A 22,712-nucleotide genomic window follows, 5' to 3' on the forward strand; every position below is an offset into this window, starting at 1 on the left:
CCTAACTTTTAAGTTAATACTGTAGTCTGAAGGGCAAACTTCCTGTGTTGCTAATTTACCAGTTTCTGTAATCATAACGTTCCAGATCCTAATTATCTTGTAAACTACATGCTGTGCCTTGGAAGAACTATTGGTTGACCTCATTTCAGAGGCTTCCTTACAGATTAACCATCAGAGCTTCATCAGAGTCATACTGGATCTTATCTGATGGTGTGCTTTACTAGTGGGACAGATGAGCTCGTAGGCTGCTGCTGCTGCCATCTGTCTAATGAGTACATGCATACTCTGCAGGGCATTTGTCAGTGGTTGGGCTCCTGCAGAGCTAATATTTCAGGTGAGTTGAGAGTAGATATCTTAATTATGTACAGACTAAACCAGAGAGCTCAAGCAATGGAAACAACAAGAAAAAAAAAGGGATTGGGACATCTTATTACTTAATCCTATTCTGAACTCAGAAGTGGCATCTTATCCTCCTCAGATGCCCTTTAATTAGAGGAATGTTGAAGTATTGACATTGTGTCTTGAGGAAGGGAAAAGCTGTGAGCTGGTGAGTAGTTTGGGGAGTTAAAAGTCTGAAATCCTTTTCCTAAAGCACTTGAATTTGCTTGGTGATACATATCCCAGATAAAGGACATGTCTGGTACAAGAAGTTACATTTTTTCTGCCTTGCCAAAGATCCACGATCTGCTTTATCTATTGGGATTTTTCCTTCACCTTCCTCCTTCTGCTCCTCCTCTCTTTAACTGTCCTACCCAAAAATCTGTTCAGCTTTTCACATGCCCATACAGTAGAGAGACCAGGAAAGAAAGAAAATAGCTATCTAGTGTGAGAACTTAACAGATGGAGGAAAATAGTAAAGAAAATTAATGAAGTCAATAAAATCTATTAATCACTTCTATGCATGATCTGTGTTTAACCTTTAACCTGCAAATTTTCATAAAATCTCAGATTTTGACATTTGTAAAAGGGATAGTGTTCATGAAACTTGATTATGAAACTAGCCAGTCCTAGAATTCTTCCCTATCCGGTCTGATCTCTATTTTTTAGGGTTAGAGGTGCATACCCGTCTACAGTGAAAATTTCAGTCATTACACTGGATGCCCAACAGTGTACTATTTTTTACTTAACTCATATTTATAATACAGATATGTATATTAAACTTAAATTAATGCTTCTTCTTAAGAAGAAACACATATGTAGTAGCAGCAAGTCCATGAACAGTGTACTCACCTTTACCATCGTGATGAGTTTATTCCTTTCCTGATGGAATGAAACAGCCAAGCCAAAGTCTCTGGATAAAAAGCAAAAGCCCAACTGGAGAATGAAGTGGCTCAGAGCAGTTTTGGCTACTGGGAGTGCAAAAGCTCACAGAGGTTGTAGTTCCCTCTTGGCTGACAAGCAGTCGTTAGCTGGAATCCTGCTTGCACTTTGGCATCCTTCAGGCTGGACGAGTTCGTTGTCCAAAGCCTGTGGAGAAAGAGCACTGTTGGCTAGTGCTTTATAAATCAGCATCTTGTGCTGCCACTCCACCCCTCTCCTTCCAGGTCCAGCCCATCTTCTGTTTCACCTGTAGTAGGTGGAAAAATACCACAGTAATGGGCATGTGGGTTTCAGGTCAGATAGTTTCTAATTATTCCTTTGTAGTGTTTGCTCACAACTAGCGAACAGGTGTATTATTCATCTTGCTAGAAGCAAAGAGTTTCCTTCAGAGACTTTCCAGCACCGGACTCCCCCTCTGATTTCTAGCTGTTGTGGCAGCGTATGGTGGGATAAAGGAAGTCTGTGCACATTTTGTCTTGTCTGTTTACATGGTGTTCTGTTTGCCAGCCTAGGCTCCCTAAAAGTCAGATCCCTGCCCTGTTTAGGTACTGGTAGGTATTTAGTGGAGTGGTGCTCCTTCAAGCCTATCAACTTGGACTTCAGTTTTAATTCTTGCAGTGCATTTATTGTGTTTTTAACCTTCATTCTTAGCTGAAAAAAAGCACTTCCCAGTGCATTTTCAGCAAGAGCACTTTCCTGAACAGCTTATTTAAATTGTTTGTCTTGCACCAATTACCAGCTTCCATACAGGAGTGATAATGAGATTTATGACACTTTTGATACCTGGTGTATCTCATTACTTAGAAGTAAAGTCATCTTTTTCTTCACCTCTGAAATTCAACTGACAAAAAACTAAGTCGGATATGGTGATTTTCTGTGACATTATTTGGGGGTAGACTGTCTTTCATCTGTCAGACAGAACTGGTCTTACTGAACAGCATAGCATTTCAGCAGTTGGTCTTATACATTATATAATTCATGAGCTTCAAATTGCATCACTGGGGATGCTGTGAGGTACCACAGTCACTAGCAGATGACTCAAATTGTGGTGAGAGATACAGCGTGTTAATGGAGATAGCTAATGTTGACCGTTTCAAGCTATACGTACAAGCTGTTAGTGTAGGGAGAACTACCAAGAAGCTTAACTACTTCAACAGAAGCATGAATAAATTCATGTTCAAATCACAGCGAGGTTTTCAGTGATTTGAGTATCATGCCTCCTGAAATGACACTTATATTAAAAAGCAAAACTGTTTCCACTTCTCAGTTTATGTGTATCTTTTTCAATAGCATTCTTTAATCTTAGAATGTTACGCAAGATACAGAAGTGTATCTGGAAAGGTTTCATGGTCAGTTTCTGCTGTTCGGTGTATTGAGAACTCGATTGTGTCCTAGAGCTTGAATATAAACCTTTTCATATCTTTGTAAGTATTGGAGGTTTCACAATATGTGCCGTATGCAAGAGCAGTAATATATATTGACTGTATTCATTGAATCTGCCTGTGTCATGTGTTGCCCATTACTGAGATTGTCCTCTCTATTGCTGGAAAAGATACTAGGGGAAGATGATCAAGAAGTACAGTGAGCGTATTTGACAGCAAACTAGACTGCTGAGGCTGGAAGCGGGGGATATGTGAAAGGGAACATGGATTTGGAAATAGGGAAATGCCTTACAGGAGTGCAGTTGCATTGTCCATCAGATCTCTTGGTAAGGACAGTGGGCTGGAAAATGTGAAAACAGGGCTAGCATACTTTATCCTGTCCATTTACAATTTTTAACTGGGAACCGAGATTTCTAATCCAGTGTCAAGGAACAGCTGGTTCATGGAAAACAAGAATGTGTATCATATACTGCTGTTCACAGATTTGTTAAAACAACTACCCTGTACTTTTTAGTAATGGTTTGTGATTGAGAATGTTATCTGGATCATTTGGGCATTTTTTGCATTTGTCTTCTATAAATCATACCTGCTTTTGCCTGGGGACAGCAAACGTTAGAAATGCAAATTAGAAGAGTGTTTGCCAACAAAATACCCCACATACCCTGGTCTACATGCAGTATGTATACAGACGTATCTGTCTTCTTAAGGGTTTTTTTTGGTAGCAAATTAATTGAACAGGGAAAGCCCTATAGGCAGTACCACAGCTTAATATTTACTAAGTATTGAGCCAGGTTTGCTGATGACAGATTATCTGCGTTGAGCTGCCACATTCAAAGTGTGAAATTGATGATTAAAAAGTTCTGTGGCAGAAATTTCGTCAGTTTTGTCCAGTGAAGGGATTGTTTTCCTGTGAGTTATGAAGTAAAGATGAGAAGCACTGTAAAAAGACAAATCTTTTGTTCCCTGTGAACCAACACACATTTAATCCCACTTCTGGGAGGAATTGTCCTTGTTAACAGTAGTCACTTGTCACTGATCATCTTGGGTTTTGACATTTGGCCCCAGAAATAGAACCCACATGAGAACCTGGGCTGCAGTTCTGGACAAATGCTTGTACACAGCTGAATCCTGCCAGTGAAGCACTTGTGCCTTGGTTTGGCAAGACATGGCATGTGTAGAGAGGAGTATTCTTGGGTCTGTGCCGGAGAGCTGTAATCATCACGTGTGTTTCTAGTGTGTCTCAACATTTACAGCGGAGCCCTGTTTAGAAGGTAAAATGCATGAGTATTTTTCTGATTTCTAAATATGGGTCCAGAAAAAGAATGTGTCCCTTCTGAACTATGATGTCTCTCGCACTCCTTCACCAGAACTAAGACATACTTTGATCCTATTCTGAGTGCCCACTATGTCTGTATGCAAATCCTGTAAAAAGACAGCCAGGAGAATGCTTTGCTGTTGTTTAACACAAAGTTAAACTTGTAATGCCTGAAGACTGCAGGTTGCTGATAGCTGTACGCAGATTCTCAGATTTGTTCAGGTTGTGAATCAAAGGTGTAAATGTTTGTAAGGGCTTTTGGAGTAAGGAGAATGTAATGCCTTTACCTGCAATTTGCTTGTTGAACTTTGCTGTGTTATTTATATGCCTCCTATCTTGTATGAAGATTTTGCATTAGCAAAAATGGCAGCATGCATCTTTCGAAATACCTGAAGACACAGGAGTGGGTGGTAGATCTATACTTAAATTTGCTTTTACAAGGTGTGGTGCAGATTTGCTGCCTTTCCTTGCAGAGAACCAGCAGAGGGAGCACAGCAGCCTGTCTGCTTAGTGCTTTCCTTGTTCATTCATTGCTTTGACAGCAGCAAAAGTAAGATTTCAGAGAACAGAGTGTGTGTCTGTCTTGGCGCCCTAGCACAGACCTATCTCCAGTGGTAGAGAAGTGTTTTGTTTTGTTTTTCTTTGAGGACAAGTGTAAAACAAAACCCGAAGTTCAAGCGATAGGTTTGTGGTGCTGAAATTATCTTTCAAAGATGGGCTAGAACTGCAGATGAGCTAAGCACGTACTGTACATGAGCTGTATGATTTCCTTGTCCTTTAAGTAGCCTTTGAAAGAAAGCTTTGCAGGCAGCTATCTCCAGTACCAGGCAACTTGTTAGTGAAGGCGAGTAGAAGGGGCTGAGAATGTATTCTGTGTCCATCCATTAGCAAAAGTGGCAAGTTTTGAGAATTCTTTGCTTCCTTTCTCGGGGGAGAGGAGAAACTTCCCTCTCAGCAGAGAAAAAAGCTAGTGCTAAATCCTACATTTTTTCCCTTCTTAATTTAACTCAAAGGTGTTAAACTGTAATTCACAGGCCACAAGTGATGAACCAAGCACTTGTATAGAGCTCTCAGGAGCCAGATTAAAACAAAAGCTTAGGTGGTATTTTGACACTGGTAATTTAGGCATTGGTTGTGAACCACTCCTTGTCTGAGTGCCTACAGCATTCACCTTCCCGTGATTGGGGAATTACACATTCTGTTTTATGTAGGACTGCACAAAGTTCATGGAAAGCTATATTTCTGTGCTTTTTTCTGATTCTGCTTTCTTGTTAACCAAAGGTGAGGAGGACTAGGCTTAATTTGTAGCTTTTAAATTCCTAGCTTTTAAGATGTCATTTTAAATATGACCTATAGTGTGCCTCACTGTAAGTACCATGCTGACTTGATATCCCTAGGGACTTGGCACAGTCACCACAACTGTAGTCTGTTTCAGGGAAAGTTTTATTTCGATTTTGCAAAAGCATTTGGCCTACCCTCACGCATTTGAAGCTAATATACTTTGTATATCCACAAAGAGAGAACACAGATAAAATGTGTCATTTCATGTATAAATTTCAATATTCATTTCTTCACATCACTGGAAGAAGAGCTAGCTAGGCATGGGGGAAGCAACTGGTCGTTTCATCTCTAGTCCTTGTTTACAGAGTTTCTACTTAGATTTCTACGACAGTACAGTCTTTTGTATTCTGTCACTTTCTGATGTGGAGAACTGCTGATTCAGAACATTTTCACACGGGTCATCAAGAAGCCGTGGCGCACACTAATATATCTAAACTAATCCTGGGTTACTTGGAATAGTGAGCTACAGAGGTGTGTCTGTCAGGGCGTACTATCAACTGCTGTGCTGCCTGCTTCCTGCCTAAAGAAAGTTCAACAAGATGAGAAGTAAAACCTGCACATTTATTTGAGATGGGTGTGTGGGGATGTTACTCAGAAGCAATATCTTGTTGACATTTTCTGTCTCTGAGGAAGAAAACAGAAGGCACAAGTGAGACACAATACCTAGGACTTCTTTATTCTTTTTGGTATTTTATCTTCCTGCTTCCTAGTGCTATTAATATGATGGAATTCATATTGAATGTGGTATAACAACAGTAAGGAAAATTGATCATCATCATCTCTGCAATTTCCTGGGGCTGTGCAAAGGTACAGTCTGGGGGCTGGAAGTTGGTGTGGAAACACAGTATAACTTTCTTCTTTAAATGTGGTGGTATTTCCAGTGTTTCATTTGCAATCATAAATGATTTATAGGAATTTATAAATTCTAGTCTTTCTTTCAAACAGCTGCTGTCTTGATGCTTTCATCATTCTCAGGCAGAACAATACATTTTTCCTTTTAAAATGTCATCTGATGTGCTGGTTAATGTGCCAAACCAGTACATCTAGAACTTGCAAAGCCAACCTGTAGCTTGCAGTCTGAATCTGCTCCTCTAGAACAACATACCCAACCTCATTCCTGACAGACATCGCAGCCTGTCAAGTGTCAGAGGCAAGCTAACTCTTCAGGATGAAGACAGGATGAAAAAGGGATAGTTGGAAGAGGGATGTGAGTATGGGCCTAGGTGTAGCTAAAGCTGGACACATGGGAAGAGAAAATGGGCAGTGATGCAGAGGTATGTTTACCCCAAAGCAAATGTAGGCGAGGGAGCTTTGGGGTAGACTCGCTTGTAAAATACATGGTATGCCTGCTATATGTTTTAAGTAACGCTGTCTAGAAATGGCAATATGTGGTCAGCAAAGCATTCTGTATGCAGCTTCTGGAAGGATGTTATCCATTATTTGTCAAAAGTGGCTTTGAATGGGCAAGAATTATTTCCTAATTTCACGTGGAAACACAGTAAGAGTTATTTGGCAAAGATGCTCTTTTGCTTAGAAAATTTTGGTCCTGTGGCTTTTGGTTTTTTTAATGATGAAAAGCAGGTCATTGCACTAATGTGACTGCACAAGTAATTGACAACTGATACAGCAGGACTAGATAATTGTCATTGGAAGATGGCTGAGGTGGCACAGCCAGATGTTTACTGTCTGGATGACCTCTATTGGAAAGTGATTAAAAATGAGTCAGTCGGTTGAATGTGGGTCGTTCAAACGGATGATCCTTTTTTTACCCTGTGATGTCCTTGCATGGCTGCCATGTCACCCGAGAGTTCTGCTAACTGAAAATGACAGTTTGTGAGCACAGAAGTGGTGAGTCTTTCGGCTGAGAATGCCAAGATGCTGGCTCACAGCTTGCAACAGCTGCTAGCAGAGCAAGTCAGGATCTTTAGTCACAGCTTGCAAAGCCGAAGGCTGAGACTGACGAAGTGATGCCTCATGGTTTACAAGAGCTGACAGCCAGCAACCATTTCTCTGATACAGATTGACCTCTCTGTTTGGTATTCCCGTCTGTAACAATGCTAGCAGATTTGCAGGCAGGAAGCAAAGTTTAAATGGCCAATAGTTGAAAAGGATATTGAAAACTGTGGACTTCGGTGCCTTAGCAGAAGAAAAGAGTAAGCAATATTTAAAACCGACTGGGTTTAAACTATTTTTTTCATTTTGCCTTTGCATTTTTGCATTCCCAGAAAAGTGGGTGGATTGTATAGAGCTGCTACCAGAGCAGGCAAGGTGGTAGGCATCTGTTGAAGCGTTTGATAGAGAATGCGGTGTCCCTCCCTTCTTTCTTTTTTGTTTTTGGGTTTGTTTTTTTTCATTTACATGCAATGTCATTGCAGTGGAATTCTGTTGGCTGCTTTAAAAGGGAGGGAGGGAGAGCATTCTCTACTCCATTCATCATACCTTTTGAGGTGTTTCAGAGAATCTGTATGTATTCCATTTTTCATTTGTATTTCCTTCTGAAACTCTGTCCTCTAGAATTAATGGTCACATTTGTGTCCTTGAGTAAAACTCAGAGAAGGCTTTTGGGGTGAGAGAAAATGGTCTTGAAATAGTTCAAGTTGTTACACAACTGGGATGTTTGATCTGTGATATGAAGTTGCAAACAGCATTTTACCTGTGGAATTTGAAAATCACATGGGTTCGTACGCAGCCCAGAGCAGTGTGAAACCTTACGTGCACAGACCTTGCACTCAACCTTGAGCAGAAAATACTTAGGCAAGAAAAACTTGTTTCATATTTGTCAAACCCATGTGAAGGGGCTTGGCCAAGTCTCCATGCCTTTGCCGCCAGGGCCTCTGCTTTGGTCCCACACCATCCTTTGTACTTGTAAGCCAGTGTGTCACTTCAGAGTCACACAGGCAGTCTGAGATGTTGCAGGTGGGAGATGAGCAATAAGAAAGGTAAAATGCAGAACTAGAGAAAGTGCCGGTGCCATGACGTAGGGCCTTTGCATGATGAGCATAAGAAAGTCCTGCTGCCGATTCTCTCGAGTTTCTAAAAGGCTAGCTATTTTGATTGTGCACTGCTAAGCTGAATTACTTGTGCTTCTGCCATGATGGGGAAAATCTCAATGAAAAAACTCCCCTGATACTTGGCTCCGTCCAGAAAAAGAGCATTTGACTTGCTGTAGATCCATACACATGGAGTGGTGGCCTTGAAGGGAGCAATGCCCATAAAGAGAAGAAGGTGCCTTTGTGCTCTCCTCAGAGCCTTCCACAGAGCTGGTATAAGTGAGGCGCTCTGCCTCTGCCTTTCCCGTCACCTCCCCGTACACCAACACTGAGCGTGTCCCTGTACGTGGGCAGAGTTTCACCTTGCACCTTCGGTCTGGGGGCAGTTAATGCTGTAGGAAGATCCAACCTCACCTTTCACCTACTTCCCTCTTGGGAAAATACCCTTGACTTTGATTTACACTGGATATTTGTTTGACTGCTGCTGAGAACCAGTCCAACTGCTCGTTCAATGCAAATTAGAATAAAGTCAGGTAAGTAAGAAATATAGAAAGTTAGAGGATTAGGGTTGGCTAGCAATGAATTCACTAGTTATCGCACTCTGCTTGACTTTTGAAATGGCTCAGGATAGCATGGTTAATGTTTTGAAAAGCTATTCTATCTACGAAGAATGCAAAGTTTTGTTAGATGCGAGATGTACGTAAGTGTTTCATAGTCTTGTTTTAGTGAAGCATTTGTATTTAACAGCTCCGAAATGTTATCTTAAACAGAAAATGTTGGCTGAGTTTGGATTTTTCCCTGTAGCTCTTCTCCTTCTGTAAGTCCTGACGTGGTACCTGTTTTTAGTGTGCTCAGCTTGAGAAAGGTCGCAGAAATGGGCCTTTTTAGTATCGTACTTAAAGGCATTTGTAAAATGCCCCTAGTTAGTGAGTAGTAACACCCATGTGTTAGGGTTGGGTTTTTTTCATCAGTAGATGTAATAATAATTGGCAAAGGAGGTCAGGAGCATCACCTCCACTTTACAGATGGAGAAACTGAGTCACAGAGAGGCAGTGACTTGTGCAAGATCAACCAGTAAATCTGGGGGCCTAGCTGAGTATCGTGTCAACTTGATACGGTGTCACAGCCCCCTGTTAAGTGTTTTTGCCCTTTCTGTGTTCTGACTGCCGCCTCAAGCACTGATGGAACAGGGTGGACTTGCGGCTTTATTGTGTGAGTGGGTGCAAAGAGGACCACTGTTTGCTGGGGACATCAGGGCTTTGTAGCTGATGGGCCCCACAATCTGAGTGCTTCCATAGTAAAATCAATAGCAGCAGTAAGGTCCCAGCGAAAGGATGAGACCCTAGTTTTCTGCCTGCTTGATTTTTTCTGTTTCCCTTCCCATATAATTTGCTTGATAGCTGCAAAACATAGTAAGATCGCCTAGTACAAAATTGCCTAGGATGGAATACAGCTCATCTAATTTAACTCTGAGGCTACACTAGTCACTCAGCCCGTCTTTATAGCCAAAAGGAAGGAAGGAGCACCTCCAGACAGCAATTCGTTACATTTGTGTTAGGCGTATACGAGATAATAATTACCCTGTAGAGGCACACTGTTCTCTTCCTGGATAAAGGAGCAGCTGGAAGAATACTTCAGATGAAATACCTAGCTTTTAGGGGAGATGAATCCTGTCCTTAGGAATAAATGCATATAGATGAGTCCAGGTGACATGGTTTAAGTATTAAAACAAGCACTTCCCAAACTTGGGAGTGTTTGGATTTGGCTTTTGTGTACAGACAAGTCTGAACTGGTCACAGATGCGGGCATGCATAATCCTTGGGCTTCCTTTTAACGCATTTTACTAGGAGTTGAGCTTCAGTCAGTCACACTGATTTGCCATGGAGAAATATTTGCTCTTAATACTGATCTTTACCAAAGAGGATCTGGCAAATCCCATCAGGTTTTGCTTCAAGAGTCAATTATTTGGAATGTGTCTGGGGTGAGAGGGTGTGTGAAAAAGCTAACTATGAATGAAAGGCTCCCTGTGTCTCCAAATCCATGTTCAGTATGCAGAGTTTTATGATGAATAAGGAGGTGGTGGCTGAGGTCTGTCGTGAGTTAACATGCAGGCAAGCACAATATTAGTATAAGCAAGCAAATGAGGTGAAATAGCCTGTGCTTTTGAGAAGAGGGAAAACAAATTGAGTTCTTTTGGTAGTGGGTCTGACCCAAAAGGTTCCCAGGACGCAGGAGGTTGTTCCTCTCCTGGGACAAATGCCATGTGCTCCATGTCTTTCTCTGGAAGTGGAAGAGAGGAATCAAAAGTGAACACAATTATAGGAGATGCTCTGAATTTAATAAGGCAAAGGACTGTGAAGTGCTTATGCTCTTGATAACCCTGTGAAAAGATGGACGAAGCAGGGGATAACGGGGACATCCTGTCAGATGAGCTTTACTACTTCTTCCTTGCTGCTGCGTAGCGTGTCTGCAGAGCTCTCCTTGCAGTGCTATTACCAGGGGCACGCGAAGTGTCGAACCTGGAAGTCAATTTTGATGTACTGTGATACTGTTATTCCTGGCACTTCCCAGGCCGATGTGAGGGAGATGGGGGTGTTATAGCATAACTACACCCTGCAAAAGGAGGCAGGCAGGGCAGAGACCGCTGGACTGCTGGCAAATGAGCTGGCTTCAGCGCTGGAAGCAGCATAATCACATCAGCACTGTGCTTGTGTTAATAAGCTCTGCTGCATCATGGCAGTAATTGGTATTTGCATAGCACTTTGCAAATATGAAAGCATTGCTTAAATGCAAATGATAAATAGGTTGGCTTCCAGCCTGCCTGTATGGCTTGCCCTCTCAGCTAAATAGGCAGTTAGGCACTTGATATGAATGTAAAATAAGGACTGAATCAAATATCTCTTTTACACTTTGGTTCTGACTAGTTGGGCTTATTGGTCTTCAAATGTGTAGATGGGCTGTGAAACCATTTGAGCTTAGCAAACTGTTAGTAGAGGAATGTGCAGCATTTGGGGATCTTGATTCCACAGAGTGCCCTAAAAGCCATGGAAACAGCCGTGCTTCTGGTTTACTTACTGTGAGCCGTTGTGTGATGAGATTTACAGTGCTTAGAGCTCTAATGCTAACTTCACTTGAGAAGTTTTCATCTGTCTTCGTGCTGATGTGAATTTAAATTTGTGAATATCTGTAGCTTAGTTACTGGCTTAGGGTTTTATTGGACACTAGCCATGTGCTTTTTAGCAAGAGTAAACTCTGTCTTTGTCTTCTCATGTAATTGTTTTAAATTGTAGTGCAATTTGGTCAGACAGCACAGTATAAACAGATAATGCATTCAGGATGACTAGAAAAGTTCCAAAATGTGTTTTATTCCTTTCTCCTATGGAAACTGTAATCATGGCAAATTAAAATGCATGAGTTAGTATTTTCTCCCTTGGAAGTGAAGTTCGATGCTTTGATATTTCACATGCATATAATAATACTTCTTTTTCCAGCTATTTCAGAACCCTGCAAACTTACACTGCTTGGCAAAATGAGGCTTTGTATTCATAGCTTGTAGGAGTTTAGGCTACTGCATTTAGAAAGAGATTACTCTCTAACATAATGTATTTTAAAATTAATAATTTCGGAAGCTTCTGAGCATCCATTCAAGAGAGCAGCTCCTTGGAACAATGTCTGGTTTTACCAGGTTATTGCACAAAATCAGCTTTGTGTTCAAATCTTACTGTCTTGCATTATCATCCTAAAATATATTATTCAGCTGCTGAAGTGACACTACAAAATGAGTATCATTTTATCACAAAGCGAATGCATGTGGAACCAAACGTCAGAAAGGAAGAATTATATGCTATGCTAGTAGGAAACAAAGACTAAAATACAGTAACGAAACAGTTCTGCAAAGGCCACCAAAGTTCAGAAAGGGAAAATAGGATCATAAAGAAAATCAGTCTTAATAAATTACCAGTCCTGTGGGAATTGTCTTGTACTCTGAAAAGCAGTTCTGTGTTTTGCTTCTCACCAGAATGATTAATGGACTGATTCTGGCAAAGGTAGCATGTTTAAGCAAAAGGTAAGCACTAAAAATGAACGCTTGGTATTTTTGCAGCTGCCCATCGTGTAATTGGGTTCTCTGAGGAAGAGGCAAAAATTAGAATATTTGCAAAGGAAGTTGGATCAATGAAATAAAGCAGTTTAATTTTGGTCCATCAGAGAAAACTGGAAGCATATCAGAAAGACATATTATCCCCAGATAAGTTCCTTGCTTATGCCCTCTCCCCGAAAATCATCTCGGCTACCTTAGTTGCTTGACTGTGGAATTAAAATTCGTAGCCTAGCCGCTGCATGCTTTCCCTCTAAGCAGAGATTTGCCCTACTGCATTCAGTCTCCTGCTCTGAAATGTTCCTTAAGGTTTTGTCTTTCTCCATGGGCTCTATGAAACTTAGTATAGCAACAGGAAGAACAAGTTGTAAATCAGTACTTGAGAAGTCTGAGGTGAATTAATCCCTTTTCTGGTGAAGCAGGTGGCACATAAAGGTTTATCACGTACACTGTTCATGATCAACATATCATTTACATATGCTTGTTTTCCTCATAAAGATGAGTCAGACGTTAAAGAGTTTCCAGTCCATTGGGGAACTATCTATTTTAAGTTGCTATACATTCTTGATTTATCCTGGGAGGGAGATAGGAGGGACTGAACATCTTAGCTGATATCACTGATATCTCAAGCTAAGATCCTTTAGCAGGCATGGTAAGCATGAATATGGATTTTGTTACCTTATGTGCATTTTTCCTGGATTTTTCCTTTAGCAAAAAAAGTGGCTGTAATACTACTATATTGGGCAGGAGAGGGAGCTTTCACTTTTGGATGTCACATCATCAGTTGTGATTAATTCCTTTGATTTCGTGAGAGTGTGGGGTGTCGTTGCATTAGAAAGCATGTTTATGCAGATAATCCACTTATCAGGCCAAGAACACATTCTCTCTCTACTAGACAACAAATTAGTGCTTTCCTTACCACGAGAGATAATAAGGGATATCCTAACCCAGAGGAACGGGAGAGGGCATGGCATGAAGCTGACAAGATCAGAAACAAAAGCAGAAGCAGGAGATGAAAAATACACTTATTGAAGAATGGCTGCAAAATATGAGGGATCTACTGCAGCAGCTCATTCAACAAGGGAATTTCGCCTTGCCTCACTCTAATCTAAATTGAATCTAATTTAGATTCCAAGCAAGGGATGGGAATCTTTTCCTGAACCAAAACAAGCCTTGCCACCTCCTACCTTTTCATTACTCATTCCTTAATTTGTTTGGGTTTGTTATTTAGGACACTCAGGAAGGATAGCTTAAAGCTGTGTGTGCTATGCTAAATCTGATGTTCTAATCACTGCTTTGCTGTACAATGGGTTGATTTTTGATGCAGTTACAGCACCCCAGAGATGCCTGGGGCCCCCAAGAACTTAGGTGTGAACATCTTTCTCTTCTTCCCTGCGCACTGAATGATTTGGGCTGCTGCTTGACATAGTCTGGGGGAGTCCGCTACAGCCTTGGGCTCAAGCAGTTTCTGTTTTTTTATTCTAAAAAACAGGTCTGCTCATGCCTACATACATCAATCAAAACCGCCCCGGAAGAGGGACTGGAAGATAGTTTTATTCGTTTTTGAAATACCATGCTTGCTGACCTATTCTCTGTTCTTGCATTGTAAGTTGAGAAACAGCAAAAGTTGGCCTCTTAGTCTGTGCATGTCTGGAAGACTAAATGGCATAATTCCATCCCTGAGGCTTGCCAGGCCTCCCAGCACCTGAACTAAGGTTCAGATTGTGCTCAGGGCCATGGCAGCAAACAGTCTTTATTCAGTACTCTATTGCTGATTCCCTCTTAAAATGTGCGCCATGTTTGTTCTGAGACTATTTCCTGAGAAGTGGGAGGAGGTGAGATTTGGGCATTGATTCCAGCAGAGATTTCTGTAACATGGGGCATGTCAGGACGCTGCCTTGGAGCATGTCCCAAACCATCGTGCTACCTCATAATTTTCAAACTCCCTGCCTGATTCTTTGACATGTGCTCCTCAGTGTCTCGCCTCCCTCGCTCCTGGAAACCCATCCCAGTTCTGAAGTGTCTGCTTCTCTAGGAATACTCTGCTGCCTTACAGGAATCTCCTGTGGTCCTGTGGGTATGTGCTCTGGTCACTGTCTCAGTGCCATAAATCTTGTTTTGCTTACGTGTGTTAATTCCTATACAACTAATTTGTCTCCTATTGATTCTGAACAACATGCTTAGATCTGAACAAAATGGTGGGTTGAGCAGGTTGTCACACCCCAAGGGTAAAGAGGTTAGTTGCAAGTTCAGGACATGTACAAAACCTGCCTGCAAGCAGGGAGAGAGAGCGCTGCTTTGGAGAATGGGAAAATTGAGTGACTAAACAGGGGTGGTAAGAGTGGCTTGGAAGAACTTTGGAGGAAAAGAGAATCAAATGCTGGAGTTGGGGGGGGTATCAATATGCCTGGGAAAAAAAAGCAAATTGTTAATTTCCCTGAAGAACTGAAGGTATGAAAAGGGTTAAACATTTACACTGAACCAGAGCATATGTAGTTTATATATCTGAAGTCGTAATTGACAGCGAGTTTTCTGCCATCTCTGTTATCACGACTGCACGCCCTGTTTTAGTATTGTTTGCCAGTTTGTACTTGCCGACCTCCTCATGGAAAGTACTCTAAGCCACATGAGATAGGTGGGTGATAAAAAGCTTAGTAGCAACCAGCAGGTAATGGGAGTAAGGATTGTGGGAATGCTGCTTCCTTCCCACTTCCGAGAACTGCACGAAAAACCAAGAACCTCTGTCACACGTGAACTGCACTCTAGACCGCTTCAGGCAAGGGCTGGGAAGCTTTGTTCTGGTTGCAGTAGGAAATTCCAGTCGAAACCAAGACTGGGTTGGCCTCATTAGAGCAGGACACAGGCGGCAAAACATCTCCTTTACCAAGACTCCTTCCTTGTTGCTGAGGTGAGTGTTGGGATCTGCTATTTAATGCGTCCAGCCGCTTTCCGTGACCCAGTAATTGGGCTGTCTTCTTCTACAATGTGCTTTAGTGATACCTTGTACTCTCGCCTGGTTTTTCTCTCTGAAGTTTTCTCTTGGTTGCTGCTCAGCACTTTGATGCAGTTTAACACATACATATCTGATGATACTACCACTTTATTACATTTTGAGCTGAAAAGAATTGGTGTTTCGGTGTATGGAGAGATTTTTCAGGAATGTAGAGACACCCCATGAAATAGTAGTTGGTGGAATCAAAACTGACTGATATTTTTCAAATTGGGGGGATCAGCATAAATTTTTATTATTTTTTTAACAAAGTGATTTTAAAAATAATTTTAAAATAGATGAAATAAGAAATTAGCAGCTGACAGTCTTAACAAGCAGTTGATGAGCTTTTCTGCCTGCTGGGATAAATGGCAGGTGGTACTTTCCATTGCTAAGCCTGAGTTCTGCTTGAGTACACCGGGCCAGAGAGGGTTGCTGAGAGCTCTTTGTGTGGGCTCTTCAAAGCATAATCTCTTTTATTTTCTGTGATAGTGTTTCCACATGACTAGAAAATGCTGCCGTTGTTGGCGTAAGTAGATCCCTTTGGTGACAATGCCAATACTCAGACCAAAACTAGAACAAGTCAAGGAGATAGCTCCTTCTCACAGCGGCGCATTTGTCTGTGTTGTATTTTCCAAATGCTAAATGTAATTGGAAGACTTGAACCTTCCAAGCCAGCATTTTGGCTTTGAGACTAAAATAACACACAGCAAATCTGTAGGCTGCTGGAAGTGTTCCTAGCTGCATTAGATCTTCCTTATCAATCTAAGCCTGCGTGTGGAATTGTGCTGTGGATTCCCAGGTTTGTGTTCAGTGTTGCTCCATTTCATGAGGTACAGACTGTCTATCGAGCTGGCTGATTACTGTTTTCACGGGAAAACAGTAAATTAACAGAACATTGAGTCAGTTTAGAGAGAACTGTAGCTAATTGCAAATGTAATAATTTGCAAATCATTACATGTAAATGACTTAATGCCTGAAAGGTGTGGGAAGAGGAGGAAATAAACATGAAACGTTTCATTCTGAGATATCACCAAGAGGAAAGGTGATTTTTGTTACTGGATTTCAGTCAGCCAAGGACTCTCAGAAGTTAAAGCGGAAAAAAATTGGTTTTGTCTAGATTTACCAGCCTAGTGTTCGTTTTGTTCCCCCGTCCTTCTGCAGTCGTTTGTTGTCTCTTGCAAACGAGCATATTGATGTCGATAACCTCTTCTGTCAAAAGAGTAGGCTCTTGTACACTGACATCATCTGTACCTGCCTTTCTTGGGTTTAAGAGGATGCTACTATCACCAGCAGAGAAAGGCGAACTAAAGTGCTTCCCGTTTGCTTGTTGGCACCCGTATGTTCCAAGAGTGATACAAGATGGGGAAAAGAAGAGACTGCGTAGCTTTGCCTAGAAAGGGAAATGAGGCGAGGAGGTTTTGCTGAGCAAGGTGCACAAAAGGGAAGGAGAAAGACTTGATGTGTTGCTAAACAAGCCCATGTGTGATCATGGGACAACAATGAAGGTATGGGGGTCAGCAATGGGGCGGAGGCTCTGAAACCATTGAAACAGGAAACAGGAAGGTAAGAGCCCTCACCTCACCCCCAGATTTAATCCGCGGCCGTGAGCAAATCACTTCACCTCAATCTACCTCTGTTTCCACTCTTCCTCATGGGAGGGGGAGGATTTGACACCTCGTGGGTTCAGATGTTAAAATATCGGTTTGTGGATGTACAGTATGGGTATGCAGTACCCACTGAAATCAGAAGTAGATACAGAATGGACCCTACTTGTCTGTATCATCTTTTAAATTCTACATTTACGGACCCCACAGTAGTTGGGGTAAGAAAATCATACTTAATACTCTTACAGTTTAGGAGCACTCCAGCACTTTAGAGAAAGCACATTTCTTTCTAAATTGAAATAAGCTTCCAGGTTTTGTTGAGGATGTGTGAAATTTTATTTCTGCCTCAGAAAAGGCTTCATACTTGTGCCATCAGTACATGTGTTATAACGATGTGTTATAACGATGTGTTATATTTCTTTCTTTCTTAGAGAAACAACCAGTGTTGATACTTGTGTGTTGTTGCTCTTAGATGCTGGGAAAGGGTGATCGTGTCTGTGGTATGTGAGAAAAAGACTATTTATAGAACAAACAGCTCCTTTGTTTAGGAAGTGTCATTCCTTGTGTGTTTTACATCAGGATGGGTGTAGGAGGAGGAAAGACTATCGTCAAAGCTTGCACCATGGCTGTCCGGGAGCGTGGAGTAGCTGCACAGGGAGAGCAGTTACATGCAGGAGATGAGAACATAATCCTTGCTAGGGAAATGGAGTATGTTTAAATACAGCTGACTGAGAACATCTGTCAGGGCTGTATTTTATAGTGCACAGTTTGGTTTTTAATGTAATGAAAATTCTGGCATAAAGCTTATGTATTGTATAGAAAAAGTTAATTTTGTCTCTCACCCAAAGGCTTTGTTTGTCAAAGGCACTTTTGACAAAAAGTAGACGCCCCATCACCATGCATGAGGGTTCAGGGTGATCTCTGCTTCTCGCAGCCTCCCAGCTATCGTTCTGCTGATCCCGTACAGAAAAGCCCATAGACAGTCTTGGCAATACACCATTGTCTTGGGGTTTTGGAATGAAAACTGTACTTCCAGAAATGTTCTTAATCAAAGATTGTTTACATTGCATGACAAAACTATTAACTAGCTGCTTTAGATGTACTGTGAGCATCCTGGGTGCATGAATGATCAGAATTTAGTAACTCATGTGCTGTTAGAGGCTGGTGGCCATGTGTAGTGCCATTGGAATGGAAATGACCATGCCACTGCTTAGTGGGTCACATAAGGAGCCTTTCACCTCGTTCTTACTGGGCATTTGTGACCATGTGGATGGCTTCCAATGTAACCACTTTTATATAGGGGGGTATATATGTGTTTCTTTAAGTGGGATATATGTGCATAGTGTTCTTATGTATAGCATGTGACACAATCAGCATGACTTCTTATCAAAAATCAGTTGTTACCGCTGGATAATTGTACCTGGACAAGGATCCTATGATGCTGAATCTATACAAATATGAAAGAAAAAGAGATTACAGTCCATGTGATTTCCTGTTTTTATTATTCAGGTGTATGCATAAGAATAACAATAAGGAAAATATTATGTAAGTTGCAGATAAAACTTAATTCTCTTCAGGACAGCAAGTTTCTCGGTCAAATATGAGTAATAAACAAATATCCTTTTTTTTTTTTTTTTCTAAAATAGGAAATGGTACTCGTAGTAACGGCCTTCTGGAAGCATTGTGCTGACATTCTGTGGGGGAGTGTACATTAACAGTGTCCCTTGCTCCTGAGTTGGACAGCCCCATCTCCAGCACTGCAAGGAAACTGTTTCAAAAGTAAGTACCATCCAAAAAGTTGGGTTTGGTTTGGTTTAGCATCAAAGGTGGGCAGGTAGTAATGACACCTGACCATTAGGAGCAAGAACACTCTTGAACTTGATTCATCCTCCGGACCTTGCCAGCAGACCAATTTTTAGTCCTTGCCAAAACGCAGACTTGAGTTGATGACCTAGTTTCATCTGACCTTGAAATAAGCAACCTCTGTGACCTTCGAGCAATTGCATGACTCAGGTAGCTGGCTGTCCTGTTGGCTGGCTGCGGAACTAAGGGTACTTTTGTTAACTCTCTGTTCAAGGGCTGCTGGTGGACCTGAATTACTCCCTCTGCCTTCCAGCTTGTCCAATCTCACAGACATTTTTTGATTTCTTATTATTTTATTTATCTTAAAGAACTGGCTGATATCTGGCAGAAACACACTGAGATCTGTACCTGGTATCAACAGTTATGACTTCATTCTTCTCGGAGCACTGGGGTTTTTAATTATAAACAAAGCCAGTGTTTTGTATAGTTTGTACTTTCTTGTAAAAAGTACTGACTCACTGTAATAGGTTACTGCATGCAGTACAGTCAGTTTTTGTGTACTGTCCTCTCTGTTCAGTGTAAACCACCGGATCTTTAGAGGCACCATGGAACAAAGAGTAAGTGCCCAGCAGCAAGAGGGGACAAGGGCAGGTAAGGCTTGCAGATAAGGGTACGTGAGTTGGCAAGGCACAGGCAAAGCAGAGTGACAGAGAAAGTAAGTGTTCCTGTGCGAGGGGTGGGAGTCGGGCAGGGCAAAGAGGTGAAGGAGGAACAGTGAGGGAGAGGGGGAAGGCAAGGCAAGCACGTGGAGTGGAGCAGAGCTGGTGCTGTATTCCAGGGTTCAGTCTGGAGAGAAATTTCTGCATCCCTCTTGCTTTTATCATGTCACAGAAATCTAATTCTGAAGTCTTTATCAAGATTGTGCATCACTTAAGTCCTTTATGGCCAAATGCTTTTAGAATTTGACAGGCACTGACAGAAGAGCTATTCTGTTGCAGGGATTTTATGGTTCTGCTAAATCAAGAACTTGAGATCTTTGGGGTGAAAGTGGAGTGTTTGCACTTGCATGCAGTGTTAAGTATTGTAGCTGATTCAGTTAACATGTGTGACTTTATAATGTAGGTTTGCACCCCCTTTTTTTCCTAAGAGAATTGAGGTACTTCTGTAGAGTTTCACAGAAACTGGGGAAGAGGTGTAAGTGATGCTATTTGTAGATAAATTAAAGAGAGGTTTTGTGGAGAAATTACTTTAATCAGTCACAAGCTGAGACACTGAAGAATTCATGGTCTTTAAATCATGAGACAGAAAGGCTACACTGAGTTCGTAGTCCAGCGTTTGTAAAGCGTCTTGATGGGTACTCTGTGAGGTGAGTAATTAACAGTGATAACATCAGATGACAAGTGGATGCAGCTAGGAAGACAGGGGAACACAGAAACAGTTTCTCTAGCTCCAAGATCTGTACGGCCTGAAACATGTCTCCGAATAGAGGCGTTGGGCTTCACCTTGGGCGATGCAGAGGGGACAGCGCTATCTGCCGGATCTGCAGGGGCAGCGCCGTTGGTTTCCAGCATCGCACAGCACCAGGCCTGTTTTACCTCCTGCCCACAGCACACGCACGTGTGCGCATACACGTTCTTTCTCTCCCCTTCCTGCCCTTGGGATTTCTCCATGTAATGTCTCCTTTCCTGTACAGTATTTGGCCTCTGAGTGGAAACTTAATGATTACTGTAAATTTGGGTTTTTTTCTGGTTGTTTCTGTGTTCAAAGTTAGTAAAACAACTACTAAAATAAGCAAACTGTAGGAGAATACCTAGCCAGGAGAAGACACCTGCTTTAGAGAGTGAAGTGCTAGCAAGGAATTCCCCTTGAAAAATGCTGGTTTTGAAGGAGAAAGTGACATTTTACAGATTCAAAGCTCTGTGTAGCTTCTGCTGTTTTACACAGCACCTTTGAATTTGACCAGGGAGATGTTCCTCACGGTCAGAAGACAAAAGGCCTTTCAATTCGGTCATATTGAAGCTGGAAAACCGTTTCTCCTTTCTCTTATGTGATGTCTAATGTATTACATACATGCTTGTCGTTTCAGATGAAAGATTCTGAGAATTGTGCTACTAGGAGGAGAAAGTTGGACACCCGCAGATGGAAGGTGTAGAACGTAGCCAAAGACAAAAAACATTGCACTTTCACAATGGGAGACCTGATTCTGCAAGAACGTTTATTGACATCTGGGAGGAGATTCAGCTTTGTTTGCCGTTGAAGGATAAAAGCAGCAGCTAGCACTTTAGTCCAGCCAAGGTAAGACAGCAACACTTGCTGAACAAGCTTTTCTTCAGAAAAATGCAATCATTGCATAGTGCTAAAATAATGGAGGCATTGGTGGTTTTAACTAGCAGTAAGAATTCAGAAATTAAATGAGGAAATGTGAATGAATATGTGTGGCAATCTGACACGCTAATGGATTTTCATCCACTGCTAAAGTGAATGAGCTGAGGAGAGGCCTAAAAGCATATCTGTGAAAGTAACACCTGATTAGACTCCAGATTGGTAAAATAGCACTTCAGTTATGGCACACAAAGGCTTGCCTATGTGCATATGCACTACTTGATTTTATTGGCATTGACTCTCAGAAAACAATACCCTAGAAGTACCTGGACCCACACCAGAGCTTAGAATTTCCAGGATGTATACAAGAACACACCTTTAAATATGGCCTGTATTAAAGGTCTGGAAAAATATGTTTATTTAGTTGCTGACCACAAAGTGTTAGCAACGTGCAAGTATGTAGCTCAGTGCCTTTCTCGGACACAGAGGGGAGAATTTTGAACCCAGCCTTCAGAGCGCACCTGCTGGTCAAAGGGATCCAAGTCCCCGGACCCTGCCAGTCCCCTGTGCATGCGCGGGCTTTGGCTTACGCAAGACTGTTCTGCATTTGAGGAAGTATTTCTCTGACAGGGAGCACCGCTATGAAAGGCATTAAAGGCTCAGAAATGGCTCAGGCAGCCTGCTTGCCAGAGCAGTTAGTTGTTGTTCACAGAGAGGAGGACTCTCCAGTACCCAGTCCTTCTCATTAGTCCCAAAAGGGAAGCAATTCCCAGGACCAAGGATAGATAGAGGTATGTTGAACAGCCTGGGTTTTCTCTGGGAGATGAAGACGGCAAAGGGACTGTGCCTTGTGGGTCTTCAGCAAAAGCAGAAAGGGAGACTGGCCCTCATTGAAGGGTCAGAATATTGCCCATCCAGAACAGAGGCCTTGGAAATCAGTTGCCCTCTTCCACAGGCATGAAGGAAGCTAAGCCAAGGGTTTACTACTAGCAGTAGTAAATCAAGAACATGCACAATCGGTATACAGAGGTCTGCAGCGCATGTATGTGACAGAAAACAGCAATTGCTCAGTACGGAGTATAGCTTTCAGCAATCACAGGGGTATGTGCATGGGGAACCCAACTCCGTTACATTGCATGGGGAAATAGATCTGGCAATAAAAAGGATGCAATGCAAATGCAGGCAGGTATTTGTGTAGAGAAAGCATGGAAGATCGCACAGTCACTCGGGGTGCCTGTGTCTTAAGAGCATTAATAGGGACCTGCCTTCTTGAATATTGGGGGGTAAGAAGGGCACGCAACTGGGACTGGGTGCAGCTAAAAACTGCAGACCTCGTTCCCAGCACTGGGAACTGTGCATCAGCTGGAAATGCAGGTCTACAGATGGAAGGGTGTGTGAAGAGTAAAGCTGGAGTTGTCTGTAGTGTAGAGTACACAGTGGGGATCCAAATGTTGGCAGGTACATGGAGAATGCATTTTAAAATTTGAGTGTGAAAAAGAGAAAACTGAATGAGCTTTTGTAACCCTCCAGGCACCCTGTAAAGGCAA

The 22,712-nt window shown here is 42.0% G+C and overlaps 1 protein-coding gene across 1 annotated transcript in view; it reads left to right on the plus strand.

The window, feature by feature from the left end:
• C17HXorf65 (chromosome 17 CXorf65 homolog) overlaps positions 1 to 18,847 on the plus strand; it is a 54,966-nt gene extending 36,119 nt beyond the window's left edge. Inside the window, exon 6 of the mRNA XM_074561371.1 lies at positions 18,687 to 18,847. The gene's annotated coding sequence lies outside the window, so the exon portion shown is untranslated. The remainder of the gene's footprint in view (positions 1 to 18,686) is intronic.
• Positions 18,848 to 22,712: the final 3,865 nt, after the last annotated feature.

This window comes from Larus michahellis, chromosome 17 (assembly GCF_964199755.1).
Source record: "Larus michahellis chromosome 17, bLarMic1.1, whole genome shotgun sequence".
Classification (NCBI taxonomy): domain Eukaryota; kingdom Metazoa; phylum Chordata; class Aves; order Charadriiformes; family Laridae; genus Larus; species Larus michahellis.